At 44.6% G+C, this 11,217-nt stretch overlaps 1 long non-coding RNA gene across 2 annotated transcripts in view; it reads right to left on the bottom strand.

Annotated features, from left to right (window-relative positions):
• Positions 1-5,011: 5,011 nt before the first annotated feature.
• Positions 5,012-11,217, bottom strand: part of LOC102968931 — a 31,147-nt gene continuing 24,941 nt past the window's right edge. Inside the window, exon 3 of one of the 2 annotated variants that reach the window (XR_006210432.1) lies at positions 5,012-5,233. This is a non-coding gene — a long non-coding RNA (uncharacterized LOC102968931). Of the gene's footprint in view, positions 5,234-10,084; positions 10,388-11,217 lie in introns of those variants that run through there. The other variant, XR_006210431.1, reaches the window with a different exon arrangement.

The following is an 11,217-nucleotide window of genomic DNA, read 5'->3' as shown; positions in this document are numbered from 1 at the left end:
AGTATGTATACTCAATCAGCAATGGTTATTGAGCTTCCAGGGGACATTGTGCTATGTTCTCTGGGGGATAGAAGGGTCAGTTATGCATGGGTGCTGCCTTCAAGGAACTTACAGTCTGTCTGGATAGGGTGGGTTGTGCTATAATAATACTTTATGTTATTAATTATTCAAATCACCTCTAAAGCTAATGTTGTGATATAACACAACAAAGGTCTACTTCTCGCTCACGTCGTGTTTCCATTATGAATCTGCTGGACGCTTCCTTACTCAAGAACCCATGCTGATAAACATTCCACCAGATATTTCTAACACTGCCAGTCACTATGTCAGGAGAAAGACAGAGTGATTGATCACTCACCAGCTCTTAACGCTTCTTCCTCTGAAAGCTTCCTCCACAAAGGGGGCTCATGTCAATTCTGCTTACATTTCATTGGGCAAAGCAAATTAAATACGCTCACATATCCACATAACTTGAAGGGGTTAGATAAGCACACACCTACCCCAAGCCTGGAACTGGGGCAGGGGAGGAAACCCTTGAAATTTTAGTAAATAGATCTAATCATGACCACATTCTGGGAAGAAGAATGTTCTCAAAACCTCCCACTTCAAAATTCCACAATAATGTACGTCTGGATGATTAAGTGCATCAGAGTTGTTGCATTCAAGGTTTATATCCTGAGGACTCAAGAGAGTGAATTATACCTGGCCGGAAGACATCAGTGAAATGTCCTGAGGAAGGCTGGGTATTGAGCCTTTAGGAGTAGGAAGGACTTGAATGGACCTACAAGACTAGACCAACTGCATTCACCTTGGCCTTCAATATGGTGAAGGTACCCCACCACCAACCGCTCTCATCAATGACATAGGCTATTCCAGGCCTTGGAGACACAACCCAAATGAACACCTGAAGGCAAGGTTATTGTGTATGCATGGGGGCCTTGAGGAGAGAGGGCCCATCCAGCTGAGCGGAGTTCTAGAGTCAGAGAGAAGTGACAGTTGGCCACAGCATGAGTTGAGAAAGTAGAAGAAAGTTTGAGCAGAAGAAAGTCATGATCACAATGGATCTTGAGGGATTTTAATCTGTGGCTATATTCTTTTATTCTTTCATTCACAAATATTTTAAATACTTTACATGGGAGACACAGAAGTGTATAAGGCTCGATTCCTACCATCAAGTTGTGCCAGGTTTTAGCAGAAAGAGAAGAAATATATATATATTTTTACCTTTGCCTTTTAAGAGAAATCTCAAAGAGCTAGTCTGTTGAGAGGAACTAAAATTTCAAGGATGCAAAGGATTTTGAGGATTCCTCCTTTATGCAGGAGTAAGGGTTATAAGGGCTAAATTGCTAAATGGAATAGAGGTGACAGTGAGGCATCCAGGGTGGAAGGAGTTCAGAAGACAGTGGAGAATGGAGGAGAGAGAGGAGAGAAGGCCACTGGTAATAAGAGGAAAGGCTTTGGAGGCACCTGATGGCTCAGTGGGTTAAGCATCTGATTCTTGACTTTGACTTAGGTCATGATCTCACTGTTTGTGAGATTGAGCCCTGTGTCGGGCTCTATGCTGACAGCACAGAGACTACTTGGGATTCTCTCTCCCTCTCTCTCTGCTCCTCCCCAATGCACGTACACTCGCTCTCTCTCTCAAAAATAAGTAAACATTTAAAAAAAAACGAGAAACGCTTTGGGAATGGTGGCGATTTTTATGAAGTTTGGCCGCATTCTGTTCAATGTCTCTCCTTTTCTCCCTTTTGAACATTTGAGTAAAATACACATTACTCAAAATGCTCTGGGAAGAGACTTGAGAGGTCACAAGGGGGCAACTGGATGGCAATGAAGTATTGATTATGGCCTCAGAGGGTACAGAGTGTGAGCAGGGACTTCCCAAGAGAGCCCAGACCTGTTTATGTTAAATAGATATGTGCAGTTGCATTTGTATGGGCCCAAAAATGGCAGTTTTAGGAGAAGGACAATTTGTCGAGAAAAGCTTCATAAAGGAAATTACAAGTTTTCCTAGTACTGGGTATTAAAATATCTGAAAGTGCCCCCAGCCCACCTGGATTAATGGAAAGCATTGCAGGCCAAGCACGAAGGAAAGCACGTGTAAAGGCACTGGGGTATAGAGCAGCCTGGTTTATTTGAGCTCCTCTGAGCAAACACTGATGGGCAGGATTATGAGGGATAAAGTCAAAAGGAGCAAGTTCAGTAATCTAATCCAGTAATCAGGGTTTGTAGAAATAAGGACATGTGTTTACCTTCAGAATTATTTACTCAGCATTTACTGACTCTCAAATACCTGCCAGCTTTTACAAAAGTAACTTGTTCTGATTTGGCAAAAACCTGGGAAACTCGTGATTTCTTATTTTATTGCCTATTGATAAGAAACCTGATGGGTCCAGTGGTGAACTTGTCCAAGGATATCCTGCCTTATTTATACTCATCACTCATGTACAGCATGCCAATATTTACCTTTCTGCTGAACACCACCTCTCCATGCGCACTGGAGAGAACGTGTCAAGATCCTTCAGGTCCTGTGTCCCGGGAGGTGAAGGATTGCCTGAGACAGCAGCCCACAGCAGCAGAAAGCTGGCAACTATTAAAACACACTTCTTGACTTACAGTCACCTGTCAGGTAGGAAAATCTATCCTCGCTGATCAGAGCAGAAAGTACCCTGAGCGTGGGTATGAGTGTATGTGTGTGCCCAGGTATATTTTAACTATCCACCTGGGACATCTCTAAATCAGCATTCATTTCAATAATCTCATACATTCATATAGCACCTTTCTCCACAAATGCTTCCAAAGCAGTTTGTAAATTTTATATAGCTGGCGAATCAGCATTGCTGGAATAGAAGGGAAATAGAACCTTATCAGCTTCCTAATGAGGACTTGGGACTAAGTGTACTTTGGAGGAGAAGTACAGGGATCCAAGAATGTGTATTTTATTCACAATGTGTGTGTATTTAAATGGCATTATAGTTCATTAAAATAGTATTCAAATTTCCTCCTAATAATCCATTCAAATTTTACCCAGGCTTCGAGGCTCACCTCTGGATTCAACTCTACAGTTGATGCTAAATTTCGGTCCCCCGGAGCAAAGTAATGTCACCTTGCCCTGGATATTGTGCTTCCCTAAATACCCAGAAGAACAGATGTGGGTGAGAGGTCTTGTATCACCCCTGGGGGTTATACATTATGCATTTCTTGCCCATGCAGAGGCTGAGATGTATCTGGAAGGCCAGTGAGTGCCTGTGAGAAAATTGAAGGAACTTCAAATCATTCGTTCAGAAAAAATTTATTGAGCAATTACTATGTTCTAGAAACTTCGCTCGAGTGCTGGGGATACAGGTGAGGGCGCTAAGAGATGGGGCCCCTGACCTCCTGGAGGCAGCAGAGGAGATGGTCGTTGGTGAAATAGTCAAACAAAGTGACCATGGAGATTTGTACTATATAGGATGATTCTGAGAACATTAGCAGAGGACTTCCCATGGCTGGGGAGTCCAGAAAGGCTGCCTGAGATCGTGAAGTTCAGGTTCTCATCTGAAGGATGAGTAGGAGCTAACTGGAGGTGTGTGTGTGTGTGTGTGTGTGTGTGTGTGTGTGTGTGTGTGCATGTGCGCGTGTGTGTGTGTGTGTGTGTGTGAGAGAGAGAGAGAGAGAGAGACAGAGAGAGAGAGAAGGGGGAGAGAGAGAGAGAGAGAAAGAGACACTCAGTTTCCTTATTTGTAAAACAACTGTAGTAACAGTGCTTTGTCTAAGTTTGGGGTCCCCAGAAACAGACTCAGGTGGACATGATGTATTAGGAAGTGGCCCAGAAAGCACAGCTCCAGAAGCTGAGGAGTGTGGGACAACGAAGGGAGGGAGGCCCAGCAACACTGAGTCACGCAAAATACCGTGAACTGGGGAGACAAAGCAGGTGACATGGGAATCTGGGGCGCTTGTCCCTGCCCTGTTTGGTTACCTGGAAGTCCCAGGCACTTCTGCTCTCCGGGCTGGGATGCAAAGTGGTTTGCGTAGCTCGAGGGCTATTGCCCAACGTGGAGCCACCGCCACACCGGCTGCTGGGGACACACAGCTTGCAGCGATAAGTGTGCAGGGATATGGAAAAGAGACAGAATGGATGCGGGCAGAGACTAAAGGCATTTGCTTCGTAGGATATGGTGGGTATAAGGAACGGAGCTAGGTGCATAGTGAGAGTTCAATAAATATTAACTCCCATTATAATTCGTATTTATAGGCTACGCAACTGACATAGCTTAGTAGCGATTCCACTTTACCCGGTAATCTCTGCCTGACTCCAGTCCTGCCACCTGCCACTCCCTGCTGGGTCTCCTGAGGCAAGCACACATAGAAACACAGCAATAGATGTTTATGTTTCCCAGGATTGTCACATTTTGCTGAGCTCATAACAGAACCGAACAAATAGCCCTGCCATCCTCTGTTAATACGTCTTGTCGTTCACCGAGGGCTTCACTCCCCATTCTCCTGGGCTCCTGCCGCTCAGAAATTCGTGTGCCTGGCTGCTTCTCCAACGTGATCTGGACTAACCTGATGCAGTTCCCAGGCCTACCCTTCCTGGGCACGTTGATAGAATTTTTAGACCAGAGGGACTTCCTCGATCTGCTCATCTCACTGAGTGATATGCCGCACGATTGCTTGCTGCTCCAAAAATCGGCATTTTAAATAAAAAAGGAATGAGCTAAGGACATATGAACAAGACTGAATCTCAAAAGCATTATCCTGGGTGAAATAGCCAGACACAGAAGAACACGATGGTGTGATTCCATTTATTGGAAATTCTGAAACAGGCAACCTGAATCTCTGGTGACAGAAAGTGGGTCAGTGGTTGCCTGGGGCTGGGGCTGGGGTAACTACAAAAAGCCCTAAGGGAGCTTTGGGGGTTGCAAATGTTCGTGTCTTGGATGGGTAGGTAGCGGCATCTGTATACACAGTTGTCAGAACTCGTAGAATGGTATGCTTAAAACGAGTGCATTTTATCGCGTGTAAATCATTCTTGAAGAAACACATTTTAAAATTAAGTAAATAGGTATTTTATTGCCCAACCAAGAGATCAAAAGCAGATCCAAGACTAATCGCAGGCCACTCCGTCCCTCTGGCGAGACGCACAGAATCCTTTGTACCGTTCCGCATCTCACACACCCTATTTTTTTTTCTTTTGGCAAGAAGTTGGTCTTTATCATTTGCACGAATGGAGGGGAACAATGGTCTGGATGATCTAAAAAGAGAAAATGCACAAGTCATTTACATCCGGGGGCTCTGGAACAGGGTTTGGTTGCCTATCTGGTATTTGAAGAGAGATGTGCCTGCTTGACATCCCTAAAATTCACTACAAATGAAATCATGAAGTTCCCTACAAAGACCTGAATTGTTGGAATCTTGGGAGCACTTCACTTCCCTCCCCACAACCCCACACCCGCCCCCGCCTGACCCCACCTCTCCCTTCTCCTTCCAAGCAGGAAATGCAATGCTTCCCCTGTCCCAGACCTTCCCTCCAGCGGGCGGTCTTGGTCCCTGCTTCTGCCCCTAGGAGATTTGGTGCCTCCGTGCTAACAAGCAGCTCAGTGTAAACAGAGGGAGTTGAGATACTCAAGCTATTGAAAAAAAGACTCGTAAATAGGGAGAACAAACTGAGGGTCAAGGGAGGGATGGTGGCAGGGGGGATGGGCTAAATGGGTAAGGGGCACTAAGGAATCTACTCCTGAAATCATTGTTGCACCATATGCTAACTAATTTGGATGTAAATTTTAAAAAATAGAAAATAAAACAAGTTAATAAAAAGACTTGAAAAAGTGTTCTTGCAAATCAAGCTGAGTCACCTCCTCGCAGATAAATGAGAAAAGGTTCTATGAAAATTAGTTTCTTGGATTTGGGGTGCAGCCTAGCTGGATTTGGCCCCAGGAAGCCTGTGCTGACACACCCACACTCCCAAGCCCTGCCCGTCCCGACCCTGGGTCCGCTGTCTCTGCTCTCTGCACCTCGCCTCTCCTCCCGCACCCTGGACTTTATCCTTCGCGGCTCTCACCACGTGGAGAGGGCAAATGCCTGCTTACCAGTCTGTGTCCTGGGCCTGACTGAAAGCTCTTGGAAAGCGGTGTCCCCTGAGGTCACCACTGTATACCCAGCTGCTTGAACAGTGCCCAGGCTCCTAGTAGGTGCTTACTTAATAAATAGTTGTTGAGTGGTTATGATTCTGAACACACCACAACAGAGTTTATTTAAGGTTTTGCAAAGCAACTGCACAAACAGGAAAACCCTGGCACTTCCAAAGGGGACTCCACCCAAACAAAGCTCCAGCAGGAAATACCAAAAAGTCAGTATCTAGCACAGAAATCACTGTGTGCGTTTCAGGGCAAACTCTGGTGAGCTGGTGTCTGAGAGGCAATGGAACAGTCTGGAAAATCCAAGGCTTTAGGAACTCTCCAAAAGAGTTGTCCTCCAGGGGCGCCTGGTAAGCTCTATCCGTTAAGCCTGACTCAGTGGTTAAGCGTCCGACTCTTGACTGCAGCTCAGGTCATGATCTCAGAGTTCGTGAGATCGAGCCCCACACTGTGCTCCACACTGACTGCAGAGCCTGCTTTGGATCCTCTCTCTCCCTCCCCTATTCATACACCCATACTTGCTCACTCTCTCTCAAAATAGATAAATAAGCTTAAAAAAGGAAAATTGTCCTCCAAAGCAGGTGACAGCCTACAGGTGGGGGTGGAGGGAAGGGAGGGGAAGTGCTTGAATGAGTAGGAACTGAAAAGCAGAAAATACAAGGGAACAAGGTAAATACTTAAGCAACCCAGATTAAGCATCTTGAGTCAGATCTTTCTAGCACAGAGTTGTAGCAAACACAAAATCTTCTCTAAATGTGTCCCTACCTAACCACAACCCAAGCACAGGGTTTTATAAATAATATGTGCCAGTACATTCAATAAATATTTATCATGCCTTCTGTAGGAGAGGCCAGGTGAGAGAACCAAACATGAATCATAGGGGAGCTCTCCGGATGGAATTCATCTGGTAAATACTTGACAACTTAAACAGAAAGGCTCAGATGTCATTTTCTGGTTTATCCAGTTCCATAGCATTTGACCTGTCCCATCCTTAGGCAGCAGTTTCTCTGGAGCTCACAGGTGAATTCTCTTGCCAAAGCTGGCAAGCCATGGAGAAGGGTCCGTGGCTGGTGCACCACTGTGTGTGTCCGTCACATCACCCAATGGGAGTGCCAAGCACGGTTACACCTATAGCTACCTTTCTTTTAAAGGGTGCAAAAATCGACTACAGTTACCGCTATCATTCTTTTATTTGATGAGGTAGGCAATGCATTCAGTTGAAATGTCTGGATCTCTATCCTTTGCCAGTTGCATAGTTTACCACTCTCCAGGGGGTGGGGACTACCCTATCTCCTGTGTCTTCAAACGTTCCCACCTTCTCCCTGCCATCATATCTCCCTCTGGCTACCTACACATCATAGGCTGTTTGTTCAGAGCACACACCTATGGAAGGACTGAGAGAGCCAGTACAGCACAGCCTCTACCCTACTAGCTGCGGTGAAACTCAGGCAGTGAAGCAAGACCACACCATTCCAGGTCACACAGCCAGTGATGTGGTCAGAAGAAGGACCAGGTCCTAAACTTCTTGCCATCCACATACTGTCTTTCCAAGGACTTTAAATCCCCAGTGATTCAAAGAGCTAACCTTGGGACTCCTGGGTAGCTCAGTCGTTTCAGCGTCCAACTCTTGGTTTGGGCTCAGGTCATGATCTCACAGTTCAGTTCATGAGATCGAGCCCCACCTGGGGCTCAGGGCTTATAGCACGGAGCCTGCTTGCCAGCTTGAGATTCTCTCTTTCCCTCTTTCACTGCCCTCCCCCACACCCGCATGAGCACACTCTCTATCTCTCTCTCAAAATAAATAAAAATTTAAAAAAAAAGCTAACCTTGAGTGAGGACAGCAGAAATATGGAAACAGTCCCTTCCTTGTCTTTACTGACTTTGAATTTAAAGGCTACTGGGGAAAATTTGTTCTATTATATGTAGCAAATGTATGTGTATACACACGTTTCTATGTGCATATATGTATCCCTCTGCAGCATTAAATCCTAAGGCGAGTGTGCACAGCATTATTGTATATTATTATATATATTATATATAGCATTGTTGCATTTATTTGGCATAGATATGCATATATGTGTATATATTTTATATATGTATGTATATATTTTATATACATATGTATATATTATATATAGGCATATATGTATTCAGACATGGCCTAGTGCTTTGGCCTTTCAGCCAAATCAGCCCACTCCCCCCTCCCACCCCCCCCACACACACACCCAAACACTAGACCTCAGCTGTTGATATTTGAGGGTGTCCCTTCCTCACCCAAGTTTGGAACCGACTGAGAGAAAGTCACAGGAGTCAGACAGAAGGAGATGAAGGTAACAACCTTATTGCTTCTGTAAATTGAATGTGTTTCCCCCAAATTCACATGTTGAAACTCTTATCCCTGGCGTGACGGTATTTGGAGATGAGGCCTTTGGGAGGTGAGGCGGAGCCCTCATGATGGGTTGGTTGGTGCCTTTGTAAGAAGAGACACGAGAGAGCTCTCTGCCCTCCACTATGTGAGGACACAGCGAGCAGACGGCCAGCTACAAGCCAGGAAGAGGGCCCCCATCAGAAGCCAACCATGCTGGACCCTGATTTTGGGCTTTCCCAGCCTCCAGACCTGTAAGAAGTAAATGTTTGTTGTTTAAGCCATCCAGTTTATGATATTTTTGTTATAGAAGCCTTCACTGACTAAGACATCACCCAAAAGGTTGGGTGGGAAGATGTGGCTTAGTGATGTAGCAAAAATGAGCTTTCTAATGCCGGATTTCAGAATTAGGCCAACTTACCCACCCAGTGATGGGCAGCACTGAATGATTACAAGGCCCTCAACAGAGGCAAAGTCTGCTCTATATAGAGGATGCCTTGGGAGAGCAGAACGGGAGCTCTCTGCTGGCAGGTCAGTCCCGAAAGAGGGAAAAACTGAGCCAGAACTCAATCCCCTCTTTCAAATTCCTCATTCTATTATGCAACCACTCCTCTCCCGGAGGCACAGAGCTTCACAAATAAGGGTCACTGACTGACTGAATGAATGAATGAATGAATTGACTTCTACGTCAGAGTCAGAATGGTCAAACGTGGGTTAAAATTTTTAAAACATGTTCTGAAATTCAAAATAATTAAACTATCAAAAAATAATAATTATTAAAATATCTAGCCACAGAGAAAATGTGAAGAAAATCAGGGTACATCCTCTTAATTGGAAAAATATGAACCCTAAGGAGCACATGGATGAAGAATTTTTGAAAAGATAGAAAATGTACTATTCAGGTTACACACAAAGTACAGAAATTAGCAAAAATCTTCAGATGTTTTTCTTTTTGCTTCATATCACTCCTCTAGATTCCACGCAGCCTATAATGAAACATGATACTTTTATAGTTCAGAAGTTAACTTTTCTTAAAAATTAGGTCATAAATCTAACCAGAAATTCTGGAAATCAAAGCAAAAGACAGAACTGGTTTGCCAACTTCAATATTTGCTTTGAAATAATGACTAGATAGGAGAATAAAAAATACAATGGATATAATAAATCTCATGAACCCACCTCAAATAAAATTCTGTTTCTAAAGTTGCTTTGTCTATTTATTCAATTCACTTTAACATGATTCATTATATCGTTTAAAAACTGAGACGTGTATTTTATAAATCACAAAGTGGCTCACAGGCCTGATTTTTTCAGTAATGAAGAAAAGCAAATCTTAGAAAAGTTGCTGTGGCAGGCAGCCTCCAAGGTGACCCTCAGCGATCCCCCACACTCGGTATTCACGCCCTTGTGTAATTCCCTCCCCTTGAGTGTAGCCTTGATTCAGGGTGACCGGTCACTGTGGTTTGCCCCGGACTGAGGGGATTCCCAAGATGCAGGACTTTCAGCGTTAACGTAGGAAAGTCCCAGGCAAATGAGGATGAATCGCTCCCCCTCGATGGATTTAGTGACTCACTTAAAAAAAAAAATAGAATACAGCAGAAAGGATGAGTGATTGGTTCCAAGATTATGATATACAAAGACTGTGGCTTCCTTGTCACATGCTCTCTCTCATGCTCTCTCGGTTCACTTGCTCTAGGAGAAGCCGGCTGCCATGTCATGGGGCAGCCTTGCAGACAGGCCCATGGGCGTGAATCTGGAAACAGATTTGAAGTGTGCCGACAGCCACGTGAATGCAATCAGAAGCAGATCCTCCCTTCGGCCTTCAGATGACTACAGCCCCAGACGATGCCTGACTGCAGCTTTGACAGAGAGAGAGACTCTGAGCCAGAACCACCTTGCAAAGAAACTGTAAGATAATAAAGGTTAATGGTTTGGGGGGAATTTGTTACACAGCACAGATAACTAATACAGGTGTGATGGCATCAGAAATCCAGGCTAAGGTATAAGTTATTTTTGAACCTAGGATGTAGTTTCTTTAAAATGAGCTTTATCACCTAAACCATAACTATTCTCCCTACATCATTTATATGAGTGCCCAAAAGCATAGCCCACATCACCCCACCCCATCATGGCCATTCAGACCAGGTCCTGACTTTGTGGAAGCAAAAAACCAACACTTCCAGGACACCTGGGTGGCTCAGTCGGTTTAAGTGTCCAACTTTGACTTAGGTCCTGATCTCACGATACAGTTCGTGAGTTTGAGCCCCACATCCGGCTCTCGGCTGTTAGCACAGAGCTTGCTTCAGACCCTCTGTCCCTGTCTCCCTCTGTCCCTCCTCCACTCGTGCACACACACACACTCACTCTCTCTCTCTCTCTCTCTGTCTCTGTCTCTCTCTTTCTCTCTCTCTCTCTGTTAAAAATAAACATTAAAAAAAAAAAAATCAACCACGTCCCAGTGGGAAGCAGTCCCTTTCTTTTCTGCCTCTCCCCAACCCCAGTGGGGGACAGCACTGATGATTGCTGTGACTACTATATCAATTGAACAGAGTTTTACAGAATCATATAATCAAAGATTCATAACATTAGGAAGAGCCCATTGAGATTTCTTTGATTATAAATTTCAAAAAAGTAAGAATTCCATGCTGGGTTGGAGATGGGATCCTTAATACCTTTTCCCTCCCCTCCAAAGAAAAGCTAGCAGAGATCAGAGCCATTGAGGGCTTTCATTTTTAA

Source organism: Panthera tigris, chromosome D4, assembly GCF_018350195.1.
Source record: "Panthera tigris isolate Pti1 chromosome D4, P.tigris_Pti1_mat1.1, whole genome shotgun sequence".
NCBI classification, from domain to species: domain Eukaryota; kingdom Metazoa; phylum Chordata; class Mammalia; order Carnivora; family Felidae; genus Panthera; species Panthera tigris.
The sequence above is the reverse complement of the archived record's forward strand: the minus strand, read 5'-3'. Positions and strand labels throughout refer to the sequence as shown.